Source organism: Callorhinus ursinus, unplaced genomic scaffold, assembly GCF_003265705.2.
Source record: "Callorhinus ursinus isolate GAN/ISIS: 27379988/994484 unplaced genomic scaffold, GSC_fseal_2.0 scaffold8, whole genome shotgun sequence".
Classification (NCBI taxonomy): Eukaryota; Metazoa; Chordata; class Mammalia; order Carnivora; family Otariidae; genus Callorhinus; species Callorhinus ursinus.
The window spans coordinates 7566408-7589008 of record NW_027397070.1 but is presented as its reverse complement, the minus strand read 5'-3'; the positions used below and the strand labels follow the sequence as shown (position 1 = coordinate 7589008).

Below are 22601 nucleotides of genomic sequence, written 5' to 3'. Positions count from 1 at the left end.
CGTACCAAGTCCACTCCCACTGCTGGGTCTTTGTACATGCTGTGCTGTCTGCCTCTAATGCTCTCGCCTCAGATATCAGTGCAGTTCATTTAGTCATTTCCTCCACTCTCACGCCCATGGTACCTTCTCTATGAGTTCCTAGCCACAGTGTTTAAATTTTTTCTATCTAATAATCCTTATAATATAAAGTTGGCTCTTGAATAATACAAAGGTTAGGGGTCCTAACTCCCTGTGCCGTCAAAATTCATATATAACTTTTGACTCTTCAAATTTAACTACCAATAGCCTACTGGTGACCGGAATCCTCACTGATAACATTAATAGTCAGGTAACACATATTTTGTATGCTTTATGTATTATATACTATATTCTTACAATAAAGTAAGCTAGAGAAAAGAAAATGTTACAAAGAAAATCATAAGGAAGAGAAACTACATTTAGAGTACTGTACTGTCAAAAATCTGTGTATAAGTGAACCCACATAGTTCAAGCCCATGTTGTTCAAGGGTCAACTGTAGCATCCTTATATATAATCCGTATACTACAGTATTATATATATCTCCTTATAATCTCCTCTTTGTAATCTATATTATAATTGCTATATTATAATTATTATAGTTATAATCCTATATTATATATAATTATAGTATTCCCCATAATAAGTAATAAGTCTTTTATATATACATTATTATGTCTTATTATGTAGTTATAATTACATATAATTATAACTATATAATAATTGTCTTTAGATATATGATATATATGATCACATGATTTTGGAGGCTGAGAAGTCTCATGATGTGCCATTTTATAAGCTGGAAAACCAGAAAAGCCAGTGGTGTAGTTCTAGTCCAAGTCTGAAGGGTTGAGAACCAGGAAAACTGATGGTGTAAGTTCTAGTCCAAGTCCAAAGGCCTGAAAACCAGAGAGCTGATGGTGTAAGTTGTGATCCAAGTCTCAGCTCCTGAAAGCTAGGAGTGCCACTGCTATTAGTCCCCGCCTGAGAGCAGAAGACCAATGTCCTACCTCAACCATCAGGCTGGGTGAATTCTCCTTTCATCTACCTTTTTGTTCTATTCAGGTCCTCGATGAATTGGATGATGCCCACCCACACTGGGGAAGCCAGTTTGCTTTACCCAGCCTCCTAACTCAAATGCTAATCTCCTCTAGAAATCCCCTCACAGACATACCCAGCAATGATGTTTAACCAAATATGTGGGCACCCCATGACCCAGTCATGTTGACATAAAATCATCACACATTGCTATTTTCTTGCATGGATTTCTGGATTTCCCAGAATTGGTATTAGTTATAATATGGAAACTGTATATGTGATACAACTGTGGGTAAATAAATGAAATGATCTGACCCAAATTTGCAGCACAGAGTATCAGATTTAACTGCATCTTCAACAACTCTTGGCCTTCAAAATTCGATCTTGATGGGCTGTAGAATACAAATGACTGGAAGCTCCCAATTTCTTAGAAGAGGTATTTTCTGACTATAAGCATGAAACAGTGACAACATGAGTACAACATCTTTAGAGTTTAACCAATTAGTAAGGGCACCAGAACTGCACTGCTTGTTTAACTCAAATGCTTTCCAGACATTGTTTCTAAATATAAGACAGATGTTTGTAATTTGCATTGAAAAAATGCACAAGTTCATTGCCAAATAACAGAAGATTTCAAAATATATCATGTGCAATGTATTACTGAGCAATAGTTTAAGAAATAGCAGGGCCATGTAATAATTGCTTTATTACATTTGGCCTGCACTTCTTTATATGAGGATATTTGTTGTCATGTACAATTTAGTTACTGTAGACTGAATCAATATTAGCCAATGTAGAGAAAACTACTGTAATTATTTGGCAAACTTGTATCTCTGATAACTTCCGGAGTTATAAAAATCTTATATTTTATCAGGCTCCCTATGAAGACATGATGACAATTTCTTGAAAGGGAAGGATGGGTGTTTGTATAGTAGCATTCAGAGTAATCTGAATTAGGGGAAGTTGAGGATGATGAGTAAGTGTTAAATCAGGCCACTGTCATTCTTATAAAAATTTTTTTGAGTGCAATAATGATTCCAGTAATTACATTCAAACTAAACTAATTGCTAAAGGAAATATTCTATTTGTTTCCTCTTCCAAAACATTTTAAGTCCCTTTTTCTGGTGGCCATCAAATTTTGCAAATTTTCCTCCATGTAAATAAAAAGAATCCTTTTCCTAAAAATTACCCCAGAAACAGTCATTCTGTGGTTCTCCTTGATTAAAACCCGTCCTTAAGTCATAGTGCTCTCCTGTTTTCAAAATGCAAATGAGGTCAAGTGCTAAGACAATCTGAAACTCTAGGGCACTGTGCACATGGAAGGATGTAAAGCAAGAATTGAATCATCCAACAGGTACATTTGGACCAAAGGGTATTGGAACACTATTTTCTTTTGAGCAGAATTTTTAAAAAATGAGTGAGAATTCTGTTGTGAACTTTGTTTAAAGACATTTTTACATACATAAAATGATGACCATAATTATCATAAGGAGGCTGACTTACAAATTAATTATTTCAAGCACATAGTACCATCATGGGAAGATTTAAGTTTACTCAGTGCTTGGCTGTGTGGGATAAGTTTCACATTTAAAATATTGCATTTGTGTACCGCCCTGAAAGTTGATTATGCTGCTTATTCTGGTGGAGCACATACCTAGAATCATATGTGCGTATTTTGAAAAGTCCTGGAGGAAGGCTGCCTCTTCATTAAGGTATGCAGGGAGAAGGGGAAGAACTCTTTTTTAAAGTTCCCATAGCTGTATGCTAGCTCAGAGCATTCTAAATACACCTTCAAAGTTTGATGGAAATATATCCCTTTTTTTTTGTGACATAGTGGTGGCAAATTGAGGGAATCTTTGTTTTAACTTTATAAATATTAAATGCTGAAGAAGTGATCAACAATCATATTTAACCCTTTGTACACTGCTAATCCAACTAATTCTACCCCTCGAAGTACAGCCCCAGGGTGAGATGTCTCAATGGAATAAAACTGTTCTCTTGTTGCTGTTGTCTTGGCAACCTCTGCTGGGCATTGTGGGCCTCAAGCTGTTTAGATTTGTGTGGACCAAATGCTCTCAGAAAGCCCTTATTCTCATGGCAGTAATTTTAAAGTAGATCACATTAGTGGTTTTAAATTTTGGCTACTTATTAAAATCACATGGGGGAACTTTTTAAAAATACCTATGCTTCACCATCTCCAAGACTTCCTCATTTTGTGTAGGTATAATCCAGCATCTGTATGAAAGATCCCAGTAGAATTTTAGTGAAAAAAATTGGGCTGCTTCTCAGCTCCATTTAAGTTTGATCTTTAATATAATTAAACCTGCCATTTCTTCATGTTACAACGGTGTCTTGAGCATCTACTATGTGCCAGGCACTGTGCCAACATGAGGATAAAATGGTGCTCAGAATAGCCATGCAACCGCCATTACAGGACTTAGAGCCCTGTTGGACAGTAAACAAATCACTAGACAGTTTTCATACAGGACCACGGTAAAGACAAGCAGGTCGTAAAGGTGTCTATCCATACTGAGGGGAAGAGGGAAGACAAGGGCAAACAAATAAAGTTTATGCTGAAAACTGAAAGATAGTTGGGACTCAGTCAGATGAGAGGGTAGGAATGGGGAGCATTCTGAGGAAATCAGGAACTCAAAGTCCAGGAGAGTGTGTGTGCCTGTCACAAAATGAAAGCATTTCAGTGATGTTGGAGTGGGGTCCCAAGGTTAGGAGTTCAACAAGTTCAAGCAGATAAAAAGATCTGAGGATTGTAGAGTCATGTCATTATTCCTACAAGCAGTGTTTTTTTTTTTTTTTTTTAAGATTTTATTTGACACAGAGAGAGAGACAGCGAAAGCAGGAACACAAGCAGGGGGAGCGGGAGAAGCAGGCTTCCAGCCAAGCAGGGAGCCCGATGCGGGGCTCGATCCCAGGACCCTGGGATCATGACCTGAGCCGAAAGCAGCTGCTTAATGACTGAGCCACCCAGGCGCCCCACAAGCAGTGGTTTTGACTCTTTGGCCATGACACAGAATAGATTGAGCAAGGAGGCAAGAGTGAAGCCGGAAAGAAGGGATGCTGAAGCAGAAATCTAGTTAAGAGGTGATGGTAGCTTCCGCCACAGCAATAGAAATGGAAAGAAGTAGAAAGCCTGTGAGAAGAATAAGAGTGAATTATTTGGAGTATTTGGGTATTTGGAGACAGAAAAGAGGATGAAGGCATCCATGCTTTGGGTATGGGCAATTTGACCAAATTAAGAACCTTAGGAGGAAAAACAGGTTTTGAGGAGAAGTTGATGAATTTGTTTTAGAATAAATTACATCTGAGGCTCCCATGAACTGAACATATTCCCCAAGCCTATCCCTAGTCCCAGTAACTGTCATGAGCTTTAGATATGCATTCCCAGATGTTGGGACTAGGGAAAGACTTGGGGATATAAACATTCATAGGATAATTAAACCAGGAGAGTAGATGACCTCATTCAGAAAGTGAGAAGGGGAGCCTGTATCTCAAAGTTTAAAGAACAAGGAGTCTGCGGTGGGAGTACCTGTCCAGGACACTGGACGTAGGTATAACTAGGTTTTAGTTCTGGCTTTGCCACTGCTTATAACGGTGCCATGGGCAAGTGATTTAATTGTTCTTATTTCATTTTCCTAAACCCATACCAGGAGAAACCCCTGCCTCCACCTAAATCATAAGGTTATGTGGTGGGCAGAATAGTGCCCCACCTAAGATGCCCATGTCCTGAGCCCTAGCACCTGGGAAGATGTTAGCTGCATGGCAAAGGAGAATTAAGGTTGTAGATGGAATGAAAGTTGCTAATCAGCTGACTTTAAAATAAGGAGATTATCCCTGTGAGCCCACTATCATCAAAAGAGTCCTGACGTGTAGAGGAGAGAAACATAAGAGAGAGAACCAGAGAGATGGCAGCATGAAAAGAACTTGGCCTGACATCACTGGCTTTGCAGATGGAGGAATGAAGGGTCCCAGAGGCAAGGAATGCCTGCCACCTCTAGAAGCTGCAGAGGCGAGACCATTTCTCCCCTGTGGACTCCAGCAGATATGCAGCCTGCTGACACCTTGATTTCAGCCCCCTGAGGACTCCTTTTAGACTTCTGACTCCCAGAACTCTGAGATAACAAATGTGTGTTGTTTTAAACCACTCAGTTTGTAGTATGGCAGCAGTAGGAAACTAATTCAAGTATTGAAGTAGTGAAGTCAGATAGGGATATGAAGTAGGTTCAAATGTAGCAAATGGATATACAAATGCACATGCTTCTGAGGGCATGTTTATGTGTCCCTCTACTAATTTCAGTGACAAATGTTGAGCACTAGGTGTGAGTGAATTGTGACAGATGTGATTGATTTTAACCTTAGACTCACTAAATAGATAGGAAGTAACGGGGAAAATAATTAGGAGACAAATGGCGCACAAAAACACAGTTAACAATGAGGGGTGTTTATATATCTGTGGAGCGCTAAGTAGTATGTCAGAGTGGTTGTGATAACCACCCCGAGCAAAGACTGTGCACATTCAGGGCCCCCTTCCCACATGGCTATACGCGCAGCAACCTGTGCTGGAGTCTTAGAGGAGCTCGGGGGTCTCATGCCTCTGACCTTGAAGAAGTTAGCAGAACTTTTTGAGTCCCTGGTGATAGGTCATTGTAGAGCTGCTTGAAGAGTTAAGTGTACACATAATTAAACCCTTTCCCCTCCTTCTCTCTTCTCCATCCCTAATCTCAGCCAGTTTCTCCTTCCATCAAAAATCTGAAGACACACAATTTCAGCTGGGCTTTTGTACAGCTAGTAAAATAACTTCACGTTCTTTACTTCTCCTTAAGAGATTAAAGTCTGTTTTTTAAAGATACGCAAAAATTTTTCAGCTCTGATATGTATTTTTTAAAGCCCATATCATGGAAAGAAATATGTTGCAGATGGCGACCAGACCTCTAGGGAATGAGCAAAGATTAGGGGTGGCTGACTGGGCATGGCCTCTTCCTCAGGAGGGCTTGAGCTAGCAGATCACAGAACTTGAGGCAGGGAGCGGGTGCTCAAGGTTATGATGTTCAAGGATAAAGGAGAACAGACTAAGCTTTAGGAACTGGGCCAGAGAAGGCTCTGACAACAAAACTGTGACATGTCATTAACAGTCAGCTGGTGGTAAGTTCTTCACTGTGGTCAGCATCAGCCCTGTCTAACCTGAGGTGGAAAGAATGGTAATGATAATAGATTTCCTTCTTGAATATTTAACAGAGTGCCAAATATTAACTTAATCACATTACAAGGAATCTTCAAAATATTTTGTTAGATAAGCAATGTGATTATCATTCCCAGTTTACAGATGGAAAAACTGAAGCTTAGAGAGGTTTAGGAATTTGGCCAAGATCACACAGCCGATAATTGGCAAATAGAGGTACATGGCCTATAGGCAAAGCCCTTGATGGGGAATCCAGAACATCTGTCAGATAATGACAGCCCCTGAGTTCATATCTGTGGCTGAACCTCTGGGATGAATGAAAACTGGCAAGGTAACAGATACAGAGGGCATACGTAGGCGTGGATCCCAGCACAGATTATGAGGAAAAGATTCAGCCGTCAGAACGGGGGACTTGAGCACCCTGAGTATGGAGAGGAAGACTGAAGAACACAGTCGTCTCAGTGGATTAACATGGGTAGCTGGGTAATATGCCAATGGCGGAGCACCAGTTTAAAGCCCCCAAATCTCTCCCACTGACAACACTCCGTAATCATTCCCCTAAATGCCTCCACCCAGAGACTTAGTATGAGATTCCTGGTGCTTCCCAGCCCATCTGGTCAGAGTTAGATACATCAAGCAAGGGGTCACTGGCTGAATTATGGAGCACACTCTCCACTCAAACAAGAAAGAACCGAAAAGGATTCCAGTTACGAGGAAAAGGGTGAAGGGAGGTTTTGAGCTTTCGGTGGGACAGGAGCTCTGTATCCCAAACTGTTAAAGAAAGTAGCAAGCCCTTTGTAAGTATTGTGCAAACCAAATCCAAAACTGCATCATGTCTTCCCCCTTATAATACGGTTACTATGGAAAGTTATTATGTGTGTGTCTTTGAAGACTTTAAATGGAAATAAACATTTTCCCTAAATCAGCTGTCATCATCAAAATGAGAATCTGTCTTACTGTTAGAAATTCTGAGTTTAAAAAGTTTCTATTTCTAAAACTAAATGCTGATGAGAGCTATACAGTCCAAAATAGAATTTTTTTTTCTAAGCATAAACATCTGAAATTTGAGTTATAGTTAGCTAGTCCAGTATTGCATAGAAAAGACTGTTAACACACACACAAAGAGTGAGGATAAAGATACATCTTTGCTCATTCTGTGAATTATAACTATTCATCTTTCTTAAGTATGAAAGATCCACAGAAGATGCTATTTGCCTCCAAAAATTTATCACCTTTACTGGAAAATATGTCACAGTATTTATGACAGGATTGGGAATTTTAACCATCTACATTTTTTGTTCAGTTCGCTGAAAGTATCTTGAACAAGATGAAGCCAAAGTTGAATTAAATGCTCTCCTTGTAACAGAATTCGTGATCCCTAATTCATTTCCGTGAGATTAAAGAGGTACTTTACTTTTTTTCCCCTTGCAGATGATGAAAAACTGTGTTTAGTTAAGAACATCACTCAGTTTAATATTTCAGAGAGATAAATGGTGATAACTTACAGAAAAAATGTAATAATATAAGCTTGTGGTATATGCAGAAAGTTGATTTGTAAAGAGCTTCATTGCTATGGTCTTTTCTCACCAAAATGAAACTTTTTAGATGTTTGGATGTGCTCTGTCATTTCTGTCAGAGTCAAGTTCCATTGCAGATGATAAAAGTAACAGTGGTTTTAAATGCATTTTGTTTGGCATTTACTTTCTCAGATATATTTAGACTGACATTGTGGAGCATATTTAAACAAGCTGAAAACAGGCACTCAAAGCAGGGCAAGGGCATACTTTCTAGCAGTCATCAAGTTAGATGTTCTGGGTTCAAATAAGGTGTCCCAAATCCCAGGGCAGTCAAGCTTCTGCCAAGTGGGATGGTCTTCTGCACTTCGAGTGGGAAATTGCGAGAGAAGTCTCCTTGGGCCTGTGGCCTGAGAAATGCTGCTAGATGGTGATGAGCCAGGATGTTTGAGGGGCTTCTGTTTTGGAGTTTGTCTAAATCTTACTCTAAAGAAGGACTCCATCAAAGTAAAACTTTGTTTCAGAGACATTTTTTGTAGAATACTCCCTGGAAAGGGGGAAAAATATTCTTCCAGAATTCAGAAAATCAAGTCTTCTAAAATAAGCTTAAACTGTGAGTCCACTGGAAAAATTGTATGCCTTAATTTGTTAACAATCTCAGGGGTGTGATAACTGCATGAGAAGCCAAGTGTATTTTCAGAGCTTTTAGCTCAGAATAGTCCTGCATAGCCCCACCCAGTGAGCAGGGTCTTTCCTTCCTCGTCATCGTCCATTCAAGCTTGCACAGGCTTTTTAGAGGGCTGGGAACGTCCTTCTGCTCTCTTAGAATCATCCTGTTAAACCCGTATAACTGAGAACATTTCTGCTCCCTTAACCCTCAGCCAATTCTAATTTCTTTTAGCATCTGGGGACATGGGTTCATTTATAACAAATACTTCCTCACTGGGTACACCACACCTCTCACTGACAAGTGTAGGGTACAGAAGAAATATAAAATGTGATAAATAGGTCTCAGGAGCCTAAAAAGAACATGTTTCCTTACCTCTTCCAGCTGCTTAATTGAGGGGAGAGCAATGCACTTAAATTATTGATGTATAATAAAAGGACAGTACATAGAACTAAATGATCCTCTTTGTCTTAAAGAGCAAGGGCTGTGAACATTATAAAGAAGATATTTGGAGAGTCCGGGAAGACTTTCTGGAAATGATGGTTCTGGAACTGGGCCCTAAGGGCTGGTTTTGAGGAATGTGAACATGTGGACACAAGGAGTTTGTTAACTGTGAGAAAATGGTCATTAGGTTTCAATAGGTCCCTGGGTACATCCATGGTCTGCTGGTACCAACCAGCATTATGTCCTTGGACAAGTTCCGTAAACTCCGAAAACTTTAATCTTGTCATCTGTTAATGGACAATGACAGTAGAATCTACCTTGTTGCAGTTTGGGGTCAGGAGTGAGTGAGATCATGCATATAGTGTTTAGCATAATGCCTGATATATGCTACATGCATAATAAATGTTAGGTATTACTATTTCTCACTCTGTATTCTACTCCGTAGTCCTCTGTTCAGCATTTGGTACTGGTTTAATTACCCTTCAATTTGGACATCGCATCTCCCTTAGCTTCCATTGAACTCCTGCCTCCTCTCTGACTGTGGCTCTTCCATCCCTCCAAAGACCTCCACTAGGCCTCTTTACTCCTTCTGTTGGTAACCTTGTCACTCCTGTGTCTTTAAGAACTGTCTGTGGGGTGGGTGACTTCTCCACTGTCAGTCTCTGTCTGAAATTCTCTCTCCCGAAGCACATTTCTAACCATTTGGTGGACATCTCCACTTGGATATCCTAGTGGCACTCCTAGCTCAACATATCCAGAACAGAACTCATTGCTCCTCTGGCTCAACTCACCCCTCCTGCTGGTGATCTGTTATCCTTGATGGTAGCATTTGGTTTCCGGTCAGTTTGTAAGGGCTCAGTTGACTGCTTTTCTCAATAATGTCTCATTGCATCTGTTGTCAAGTTTATACCTTGCCTTTCTTTTTCTCTCCTTTGTTTTTACCATCAGAACCGCTGTAGCTCTTTCTGGTTAGCGTCCTTGCCCCTCTGCAGTCCATCCTCTCTGTGACCATTCTACATATCAGTCTTCCAAAAACCTGACTGTAATCTGGCCTGAAGTCCCCAGTGCCTTCCGTTTCATCATCTGCTGAATCCCATTTCCCTAAGCATCCAGGCCTTTCTATACAAGCCCTGACTCACCTTTTGGCTTTTCCCTGGCACACTTCTGTACATGCTTTTCGGGTGTTCCGTGATTCAACCTAAGTGAACAGCTGACCGTCTTGAACTGTTCTTTGCTTTTCTGGGCATTTCTTTCTGCCGAGGATACCAGCCTCTTTCCCAGCTTTGTGTCTTAAGGTTTACATTTACCCTTCAGGATCAAGATGAGATCCCAAGTTCGGCATGAAATTTCCCCTCCACTGTTACAGTACTTGTCACAGCTACGTAGTGTTTATGTATATTTATTTGATCTCTTCTACTAGACCATAGTCTCCATAAGCACCCCAACCATATTTTCCTTTTTCTCCTGGCATCACCACCTCCCCTTCCTGTCCCCTTCCTGGCCCTGTGTGTTCCATGCAGTTGCTGTTCAACAGATGTTTCTTGAATAAATAATGCAGTGAGAAACAAAGCCATTTATTTTAAGCAAGGGAGGAATATTGATGAAAGTGGTATTTCAGGAAGATTGGTCCAATACTGATTACATGAAGGATCTGAGCTAATTTTACAAAACATTTGAAATGTACAAGGGAAAGTAAAATTATTTAAACAAGACCTTGAACCCAGTGTGTCCTTTCAATCATTAGGAAGGACTAGAAAAAGCCCTTGAGATAGAGGTTAAAAGAAATTCTTCTAATATATATCTTCTTTCCTACCAATGTGCAAAGTTCAGTATCCTCACTTTAATTGATGCTAAATAAACAAGTACATAATAATTATCAAACCTTGTTGGTAGTCCCAGATCTGACATTTACATTTCTATATGAACTAGTGTGATAGAGAACCAGAAGCCAAATTGCATACTTACACCCTTAATTACATGAATACTCACACAGACATGTGGACTTTATGGTTCAGTGGCTATCAAATTATGTACAATGATCCACGGCCATTTTGCTAGTTTCCACTTTCCATTTGTTCATTCTGTTTAGGTTCAGTGTAGTTTTTTGCTCTGGCAAATGTCATTGGTAGTATAATTGAGAATTACATCTATACTCAGCAATTTCAGAAGCTTAACTGCTCATTTTCTCAGCATTCTCTTAGTGGTTTTGGCTTCTACTGATCTTCTAAAAGCATTTCACCATTAAGTATGTGAATTCTTGAATACAAATTGTGCCATGTTGCATGTTTATATGTTGCGTGCAATAAAAAGCACAGAATAGAAACTAGGATCCATGAGGGCAGGTTCTGATTTTACACAAAGGACAATAAAATATAGCTATGACAAAAGAGAAACATTTCTCAAGGATAATATTTTTCCTTACTTAATTTAAAGATATTCAAGTGTGTAATTGCTTGACATGTCTAGGTACCTGCCTAATAATTTCAACATAATAGAAGTCTCTGCATGGGTCACATTACTCAGAATACAATGGAGAATAATGCCTGTCATAATGACTTTGGTGACGTGAGGGAGGCAGGGTTGGTCCCATGTGGACACTGTGTAACAGCGGCACAGACAACTTATTCACCTTTCCCTTCACCCAATGTGAAAATATTACTCATCTCTGTTATGGACACATATAAATATAATTAGCTTGTGATTACTCAGAAACAGAACAAATTTGCCAGGGTACTAGTTTCTCTTCTCTTTTTCCTTTTTAGTCTTAAGGTTGTAAATTCATCACCTATTCTCATTCTCCTGAAAAGACAAAGGGTCAGGGAGCAGAAAGTACATAAGAAAACTTTGAAGTTTTACTGTGAGAAAAAGTTGGAGGCAGTAGCTAAATAAAGTTTGGGGATTTTTTTTAATGCATTAGTCTCCCAGTTTTGAAAGCAAGAGAATATACAATATGAAAGGGAGCAGGTAAATAAGAAACAGTAATACTTTCTTTGCAGCAGGAAATTTGTCCCAAAATACTAGTATAGAACTCTACAGAGCAAAGCTGAAACAAATGGAACAGTGCTTCCCTGTTCAGGTTTCTTTTGCTGCTTTAACAAATTACCACAGTTTTATTGTCTTCAAACAGTACAAATTTATCTTCTAGTTCTGGAGGTGAGAAATGCAAATGGATCTCACTGGCCATGTTTCCTTGCCCTTTCCAGTTTCTCGAGACCCACACTCCTTGGCCCTTGGCCCTCCACCATCTTCAGTGCCAGCAATGACCAAGTGAATCCTCCTCATTTTGCATCCTCTGCTTCCCTCTTCCGCATTTAAGGACCATTGTGACTACAGTGTACTGACCCAGATAATCCAAGATCATCTCCGTGTCTAAAGTCAGCTGATTAACAGCCCTAACTCCAACTGCTAGCTTGATTTATCTTTGTCATAACATATTTACTGGTTTGGGGGATTTAGACGTAGACATCTTTAGGAGGGGAGGGAGTGACTGTTGTGCCTATCAGTCTTTCTTCTGGCCCGAAAAGATTCACATCCAACCCATATCCAAAATACACTGACCACATCCCAAGATCACCCAAAGTCATGATAGAATCAACTCAAAGTCCAAAACCTCATCAGCTGAGAAGTCTCGGATCTCATTATGTGCATGTGAATATCCTGGGTATCTTGTTAAGATATAGATTCTGATTCAGTGGGTCTGGCAGGGTAAAGGGTTCCCACCGTCTTAGAGGGTAGAGTATGAGGTGTGGTTGTCTGAGATTGCCTTTCTAAGAAGTTCTCAGATATTGAGGCTTCAGGTCCATGGACCACATTTTAAATAGCAAGAATTTAACTTTTTTTCTAAAAACCTTAGTGGTAATTGTTGGAAAACCTTTCATGAGAGTTGGATTTAGATTTTTGGATTGAATACACAGAGCATGTCTTTGACAGACTTTAATACAGTGTTATCTAGTGGGGACACACACACACACACACACACACACACGGAGCAAAGGAGGAGGCCAAAGGCTTATGCCCAGGGCTTTGACCCCGGTGTATACTCTTGGCCATGACTTAGAACTGTCATATTTGTTCTACTGCAGTGGCTATCCTAGCTCCACATATAGGTCAAGTTGATGAGGGCAGTTGCTTCAGCTGTGCACTGCCATAGCCAATTAGAGAAAACACCATAAAAGGCTAGCCTTACCTCCTACCTCTTAGGCTTCAAGGAAGATAGAAGAGACCACATCTTTCCTTACCCCCCAGCCAACCTTATTCCTCTGAGTGTTCCACCCGTTTGTAGGACTTCAGTCTACATAGTCTCTTGCGATTTGACCAATTAATTACAATGTAACTCCCCCTTGAGAATGGGCCAGATACTGTGCTTGTCCAGAAATGGTCACCTTGGTTCCCCCCCATCGGGGGGTCTGCTTCTTTAGGTATGGATGTCCCCTGGGCAAGCTGAATTCAGATGTGAATTTCTGATGAAGGAATAGACAGAAAGTAGATACCAAATGAGCTTACTGGGTTAGAGATGAATGATTCTCATCCAAAAAGAAGACTCAGTAAGACTCAGTAAACCTGCTTCTTGCTATTTAGAATCCGTTTCATCAGTGTCCAGGATGGACCATCAGCTTTCCATAAGTGGCATTTTTAATAGGATGGTACCATAGCTTTGAGAACAGACACTCTGCTCTCTTATGTAATCTTTCATGCCACACTGGCCAAGTCCAAAAAACTACTTATGTGTACATTTTAGAATCCACAGAGAAGAAACACATAGCTTCTCTCCCTTGGTTATCCTAGCAGCTAATGAAGGTAGAGATGCCAGGCAAGGGATGACATATATATGGCCCCTGTTTTGCCATCATCACTCCTTGTTCTTAGGGAGATGTTCACAGCATTGCCTTTGGAGAGTTATTGAACCTACAGGCAAACACTGATCAGTGGTAAAAGATGTTTGGAAGATTGAAGAATTTTACTTCAGTTAGACTGTCTTTCTCATAGGTTTCTGATTTTACTAGGCTTATGTTAAACTGGCATATTTGCCCCTATGCTTTGAAACATAGCATCAGGCATATTTTTTTTTACTGTGTTAACCTCACTGATTGTCATCATACAATTCAGAGTCACATATGTCTTTTGATGTTCTTAAAATTGTTATATACAGTGTTGTTTTTTTTCTCTCCTTAGCAAAATTATGGATGGTGATCACATTTTACTTCAAATATGCCCCTTAATAGCTTGAAACATAATAAACTGATGCTAGGTTCTAAGTCCTTTTTAATTATCAGCTTCTGGAGACTCATGAAAATCAGTGAGGTCAGCCTTAGGCAGTGATTTTCAACCTTGTTCACTCATGAGAACTTAAAAAAAATGCGTATCTATGCTCCAAACCAGAATAATTAAATCAGATTCTCTAGAGGTCAGGATCAGAACTTTCCATAGATAGAAAGCTTCCTAGGTGATTCTAGTGCTCAACCAAGGTCAAGAACTTCTGCAGTAGATGCAGGCAGTTTGTGAGAAGGAAGCGCAGGGAGATTTAGGAAAGCCCAGCTGCTTTGACACTGAATAGGAAATATGTATTTGTTCTTGTTTCTCCTTCTTAAGGCATAAAGAGGCTTGGAGGAAGAGGTGATGAACGTCTCAGCTCTGCCCTGGGCTTATTAAAGGTGCCAGAGGGCTAGTTATGCGTCGCCTTAGCAGGATTATCATGATATGGCTACAATCCAAGGACATTTTGCTCTTGCTCCAGTCACCTAAAGGCATCACCATGGACCTCTGCTACCTTATAATGCCAGTTGCTGTGGATAAGAGAAGCTTAAGTACAGGAGATTCCTTTGGCTTTCTAAATGAGGAAAGAAGTACCTACATAACTGCTTTCCTCTCTTTTCTTTTTCTTCCTCAGCTTCCGGCAGGCTGCACTCTGCCCCTTCACTCCCTCGTGCAAAGGTCTCTAACTGACCTGCTGTTAAAAAGTCTGGAGGTGTTTTCTCGGACCACACAATTCACCCTCTCCAAAGGCTTTCTTCCTCCCTCATCTGTGACAGAGTAGCTCCTGGGTCCCTCTGCCCTCTAAAAACTCCTCCACCTGGTTATTTCTTAGCCCTCAAGCCTCAAATCTTAACTCTGCTCTACTTCTTCTCAAAGGTTCGTGTAGTCTCTACTGGACTGATGTAGGTTTTACACTTAAATCTTTCATTCTCTCAACTATAGGTCTAAAACATGGGCTTTCCCTTCAAACCTTCCTTCCTTTCCTTTTTTTTTTAAGTAGTGGTGCCGATGTTTTGTTTCATCCATGCAAAAACAAGCCAAACTAAAACAACTCCAAAAATAAACAAACAAGGGGAGTCATATTTGTCTTCCTGTTCTTCCATAGGTTGTCCCTTTCTTCTGTTTTCCCGCTGCTTTCCTAGCTTAAGGTCCCCTGGGTTCTCGTTGCTTTCTCAAGTGTGTCTGTACTTTCTGTGTTTTCCCTTTATATGCTCTAAACATGAGTCAACTCATCTCACCAAAACCCTTTTCTACATACTTCACCAGCTCAGGAGGGGATCCCAAGGCAGTTTCTGAGGTGACGGTAGTTTTCTTCATTTGGATAGAAAGTACGAGGGCTGTCTGTTGTTATTCTTTAACCTACTCATATGCTCTATATGCTCTTTTGTATATGTGATACTTTTAACTAAAATAAATTCCAGTCATTTTTTTAAAAAAGACTTTAAAGGATGGCTTACTGCATTCTAGAGCCTCAACTTGAAATACCAAAGTTGGCCATCAGCTGATCCCAGACAAACTGTCCACTGTCTTTCCCACTTCTTGACGATAATGACCTTCCCATCTGATCATGTTGATTCCTTCAGTACTCCAAACTTCCCACATTTATTTCCTCTTCTGAACCTTATTCCCACCATGTTTCTATCTGAGAAATTCTATTTCTTCTTCAAGATTTATACTTTCCTTCATCTTTTACAGCATATCGTCTGTGCAGTCTCCCTTCTCCTTCCCAGGAACTCTTCCTGACCTTTACCATCTCCCAATCCATATGTGGTTACATACTGTGTTATAGTCTACTTGGCCTATTTGTTTGTTTTTTAGTATATTTACCATCTTTCCTCCCCTAGAATATAAAATCCTAGTGGAATGACCATGAATCTTTTTGCTACTTTCTTTTAAATATGTTGGAAGAGGCTATATTTGTTTGGTTTAATCATGTCAAGTGTAGAAATACTCCAGAGAGTGTTACTGTAAATGTGGAGTGAGCCGAGAAATGTTGAAGGCCAGATACAATCTTTGAGTGCCAAGAACAATGGCCTTTGAAAAGACTTCAAAGCTCTACCAAATGTAATAATCCTACAGGCAAAATCACCTTTTGGAATATTTTGCTCAGAATCACTTGTGCTAATATTATGTGTATAACACCCTTTAGGAAGATGGGCTAAAAATGACACATGGTACACGTTGAATCTATTCTTTGCTTATTATCAAATCAATTTTCTTCCATTAAAATTTTCACTTTTAGGGTTTATTTTCATAAACTTTTTAGATAACTGTGGCACATAGATCGGTTTCTGTGTTTTTTCTTTATCATTTTCATCTAGGAAAATTACTGAAAAAGAGCCCAGGAAAGTGATTGCACTCTCTCCTGCCATATAGCCTTCTGATAACATGCAGCATTTAATAATGGCTAGAGCTTTTAACTTACCTAAAGCTGGAAGTTGATGTACAAATTGTCATCTGTTTTTAATGTTTATTTTAATGCTTACTTGTTATCATTTCAAATAATATTTTATGATTTAAGGTAAGGATTATCATGTTAAATGTATGCCAATTGTGTTGTGATTCAAGTATTCACGGTTCATTAATTTAAATCTGCACATTTATGTTAAAATCCATTATTTTCATCAGAGATACAATTAAAATCATTTGAGTACTGAAATATATTTTAATAGTAAGATTTATTCGCTGTCATATGATTTGGCTTGTAATAATTCGTTAGAATGTTCTCTTTACTCTCTGGTATATGCACTCACACACACATATATACACTTTTTTTTTTTTTAAAAGATTTTATTTATTTATTCATGAGAGACACAGAGAGAGAGAGCGAGAGAGAGGCAGAGGGAGAAGCAGGTTCCCAAGGAGCAGGGAGCCCGATGCGGGACTCGATCCCAGGACTCTGGGATCATGACCTGAGCCGAAGGCAGATGCTTAACCATCTGAGCCACCCAGGCGCCCCATATATACACTTTTTGATAGAAAAAAATTACAATTTGTTTGAGATGTACCAACTTTCTCCCCGCCCACTCAAAAAAAGAGCATTGTGTAGGCAATTTGGGTGGAATTTCTATCAAATACCTAAGCACAAACTATTTCAGAACACATAAAAGTTGAACATCTTGTCTAATAACTAATCCAAACCTAGCAAAATTTTAATACTGAAACCTGGAAAAGACACCATAAGAAGGAAAAGGAAATGCAGTGGATTGAATGTTTATGTCCCTGAACTTCATGTTGAAATCCTAACCCCCGAAGTGATTGGTATTAGGAGGTGATTAGGTCATGAGGGTAGATCCCTCATGAATGGGATTAGTGCCCTTATAAAAGATACCACAGAGAGCCTTATCACCCCTTCTGCCATCTACAATTAGTGACAGGAAAGACCTCCATCTGTGAACCAGAAAACAGACTCACCAGACACTCAATCTGCTGCCTCCTTGATCTTGGACTTCCCAGCCCCCAGAACTGTTGTTTACAAGCTATCCAGTCTGTAATATTTTGTTACAGCAGCCCAAGCCAACTAAGAGGGAAAGGAAACTAAGACAGAAAGAATAGACTGTGTCCACTAATGGAATGATTAATGTTTTTAAACACTTACCATTCACTAGGTACTATGGTAAGCCTTTTTCAGAGGTATAGAAAAGTTAAGTAATTTGCCAGGAAGCTCCCAGTTACTTAGTAGTAAAATTTTACCTAAAACCCAGGAATATCTGAAATCAGAACCCACATGCAATTAATGAAATATTTTTGCTTTCTGGTTACAAAAGTCCTAAATAAAGTGTTGAGAAAAATAGAATCTGTAAGAATACAAAAGAATAATACAAAATAACCAAGTAAGTTATTCTAGGAATAAAAAATTGATTTGACATTATTAGTCAATTTTTATAATCTTTCATGAATCTTAATAAGAAGTAGTTAACTTAAATCAATAACATCCTTTTTAACAAGAATATGTAAGGCACAGTCCAATTAAGGTTAAGAAGAAAAGAGCTATCTTTCCTAGTTCCGGAAATTCTTAGCAAATGGAATAACACTACAAAAAGAAATGAAGTAGAAATACTGGAAAGGAACAGGCAAAGTGATACTAAATTTGCAGTGGATATGATAACTTGGAAAATCCATATGTAGGCCTGGATTCAGGATGATCTAAATTATTCTCCGGAACTTTCCTCTCTAAAGTGTCTATGAGTTTTCACCTAATTTGTCCACATTCAAAACCTGAATTCCTATTGCAGTTATCACTCTCATTTTACAGATGTGGTCACCGAGACCTGCAGAATCAGGAATCATGGCCAGGCTCAGACACCTCCTAAGTGGTGAAGCTGGCTTTCAAACCAGGCAGTCTTGCTCCAGAATGGCCTTTCTAACCCGTTACACTGCACTGAATAACACAGTCCTTTCTGCCTCCCTGTTGTCTACATGCCCAGCACAAAGTGAACTCTGCCATCACATGGAATGGCAATCGCAGGAGAATATTCCTCTAGACTAGGAAAGGAGCTACTATCCGAATTTCAAGGATTGCATATATAATTTGAAAACTGCTTTGTTCCCCTCCCTCTCAGCGCTGGTATATCTCCCTGGAAAAACACATTACTACCTAAAACTGCAACAGGAAACATCAAATTTACTTAAAAATTTACATCTATCTTCTTTTAAACATTTTTTTCCTATGCTATTTATCCTCTATTGTCCTGAAATCACTAGATAGCTTGTTTAGAATTTATGTGCTGATAAAATTAACCCTTTGTTGCTTTAAGTAATAATGACATTGGGATTTGCAATTTAAAATGGGAGAGAAAGTGGAATTAAATGCTAAAATTCAGATATGACTGTAAGAGTACTGTATGAGAATAAAATGTATATTGAATGAGTAAATGAACAAAGTTGCAGTAATAATTCATTTACCATACCCATGCAGAGCATTTTGATATTCAAAACATGAATGTTGTTTCACAAGATTAATTAAAGCTTGTCCAAACATAGTTAATTTTAGATTAAAAATCATAAACTGCAATTACTTGTGGTGTTTTCTAAAAATTGGTAATGATGATCTCCCAAAATATTTTCTTGAGTAGGACCAAAGTTTGTGATTTCATTTACAAAGATGGAATGTGATATAAGATCCTAAAATAAGTATAGACAGACCTGTATATGAGTTATGTCCTCAAACACATTAATTTGTAAATTAAATATTTAGAACAAGAATGATTTTGTAACTGAAAGAATATCATAAATGGACATAATAGTTCCAAACTAATGTACCAAAGCCTACAATGTACCCACAATGAACGAGGTTTCATGTGCTTATTTACCATCTACATTAGATTCTTTGATCAACTGTCTTTCAAACTTATTCTTTTGGTTCTTTCCTTAATATTGTTGAGAGTTCTTAACATAGTCTAGATACAAGTCCTTTATCGAAATGTATTTTGCAAATACTTTCTCCCAGATTGTAGCTTGTCTCTTTATTTTCTTAAGAGATCTTTTGAAGACCAGAAGTTTTTAATTCTGATAAAGTCTACCAATTTTTAAAAATTAATTAAAGTGTTGGTTGTATCTAAGAAATCTTTGCTTAGCCCAAGGTCATAAACATTTTCTCTAAGGTTGTCTTCTAGAAGTTTTACAGTTTAGCTTTTGTGTTTAAGTCTATGATCTATTTTGAATTTATTTTTTGCTAATGGCATAAAAACAAGATTATTATAAATCTACATATGCATATAAATTTGAGAAAATGTCTACTATATTTTACCATATTTTGTGTACTACCACAGTGTAGTGCCAAATATAATACTGTTATTTTTAAATATTTTCTCATTAAAATGATTGTGAAACTGTTATTTGAGTTTATTTTTCTACCCATTTCAAAAGATGAGGGAAATGAGGTACAGAGAGATCCTACAGCTTGTAAGTGGTAGGTGGAAATAGCAGTGAAGCCACCTTATCTCCTCCCAAAGTCATATGCTGTCCAGTGTTATAAAAAAGAAATTGTTTTTGACAGTAGAGTCCCATGTTATGGATGTCCTGGACTGATCACAAACATTCCTTTCCACCTCTGCCTTCCCCCTGGAACCTGGGCTCTGGACCCTACATCCCTACCACCCTCAATCTCAAAATGACCGTATGCCCTAATGCCCTGGGAGATGGATAAACTGATGTTCTGTTGAAAGAATTCACCTGGAGAGTTGGCCAGCAGGCTGTAGTGTATCAACCACATGGACTACAACTCAGCCATAAACAGGAGTGAACTACAGATTCACATAGAACATGCATGAATTTCAAATGCATTATGCTGACAGAAGCTATACTCAAAAGGCTACATTTATACGACATTTTGAAAAAGGGACAGAAAATACATCAATGGTTGTCAGGGCAGGGTGCCAGGGGTGAGGAGGGGATTGTCTACACAGCGGCACAGGGGAATTTGGGAGGAGTTGATAAAATTGGCACGTTTCTCGATTATGGTGTTAGTTACATAATGACATGTTTATCAAAACTGTGCACAAAAAAGCGTGGATTTTACTTAATGTAAATTGCGCCTCAATGCACCTGACTAAAAAGCATCAACTCAGATTTTCAATGGGTAAAGCTCTTATTCTGGTGAGCTAGCATAGACCAATGAAATCAATGAGCCTGGTTCTTCAGAAAGAACGCAGGGAGCTCCTCAGCAGCACATCCCCTACCCTTGGTCCCCTGAGCGGCAGCCAGAACTTATCCTGTGTGCAGCAAGCCCTGGATTCAGTTCAGCCCGCACTGAACTCTTGCTTCTTCTGCAATGGGAATACCCAGCCGATTTCACAGCTTTTAAGGGTTCTGTTGTTTGTGAAGCAAAAGTAAGCATCTGTTTTTATGAAAGGTACAGTGAGACCTCAGCTTGAAGCAAAGCATCTAGGACCTCAGTCTGGTGTCTCTGTGTGCAGATGTCCTTGACAACAGTGATGCCATTTGTTGCCAGAAACCCTGCTGCCTATCAGAGCATTTCCCATAGTACTGTACCTAGCCTTGTCTACCAGCTTTTTTAAGTATCTAAAGGGCGGTTTGTATGTGGGGGTTCCTCATGTAAATGAGGTCATTATCCTTTTAAATGTATAACGTTTCCTGTATGCTCCGGAGCTTTCTAAGAAACAGACTTGACCTTTCTTTCCCTCATTCAGGGTGCCTGCAGAGCCTGTACTCATTAGCTAGAATTTGACTCCATGACATTTTTACTTAATTTTCTTTTTCCTCTATCTTGGACACATGGGGCAACCATTTATGTTCTTTCTTGACCTGAGATGCTCTCTAATCTCTTTCCAGCTGTGGCATTTGTCATTCAGTCACATCAGGATACGGTGACCCTTCTTTCCCCACAGCAATTCCCAACTGTTAATTGATTCATTTTAGAGAAGGAACTAGACACCATCCTATGGGCTTAGCTCCATTTAATTAGTGTTAACCAGAACAGTAGATAGAAAAGCAATTTCCTCTGGAGTGGAAACATATTCTTTATAAGGTAATAGAGGGAACAAACGGTAGTAGTTTTTAAAGTCCTTGGATTTTTTAAGTGCTATGGATTGGTAATAGATTTAAAAGCAGCATTGCCTTCCATTAATATTGGTGGTGACAATAATAATTATAAATAATATTAATAATAACTGGGATTCAAACCCAGGTCTTTCAGATTACAAAGCCCGCACTGTTAATCTAAATTATGCCAAGACGTTTTTGCGATAACCACCACTGGGACTGTGCTGGTTACTTTGTGTCTTCTCACAACCCAGTCAGGTGAGCTTTACTAAGCTAGTTTTGTAGACAGACTGAGGTTTAGAGAAGTGGACTGTGACTTACCCAAGGTCACTCACTTGCTATGACCAGGATTAGTAGCCAGGTCTGCTCTGACGCTGTGTCCATGGTTTTCATGACTACAACACCAGGCTTCCTTTACAGTAATAAGGAACTAGCAAGGACATCTCTGAAAAGCATTGCTAGACACTTTGTAAAATGTGATCCAAATTATGGTTTTGATGGGCTTTGCTTTTAAACTTCAAATACTGTATTTAGAGATTGCTGGGATTTCATAAGATATAGAACCTGGGATCTGCAGACAAGTGTTTGAGTTTTGAAGGCACTGCTTTATTTATTCAGCCATGGTTGAATCATATTAATTGATCATTAATATGTGCATATAAAGTGAGAGAAGGTATGATCTCTATCCTCCAGCAATCTGTTATGTCAGATGTGAACAGATAAAGGAGTAAGGAAGGGAGTTGCTGTATAGAGTGATACATTTTATGACACAAGTGTGCCCAGGAGCTTATGAGAACAGAGAAGAGGACAGTTTACGTCAGGTGGGGGCAGTCGTATCACAAAAGGCTTCCCAGAGCAGGTGATACTGAGCTGAGTTTGGGGATGAGTAGAGTTAGCTACCTGGGGTTAGCCACATGCTAAACAAAGCAAAGGTTTGGGTGAAAGACAGGGAAGCATACATCAGTAGTGACT

At 39.1% G+C, this 22601-nt stretch overlaps 1 protein-coding gene across 4 annotated transcripts in view; it reads left to right on the top strand.

Annotated features, from left to right (window-relative positions):
• The window catches only part of PRKD1 (protein kinase D1), a 318122-nt gene that overhangs the window by 207945 nt on the left and 87576 nt on the right, over positions 1-22601 (top strand). The window lies entirely within an intron of this gene.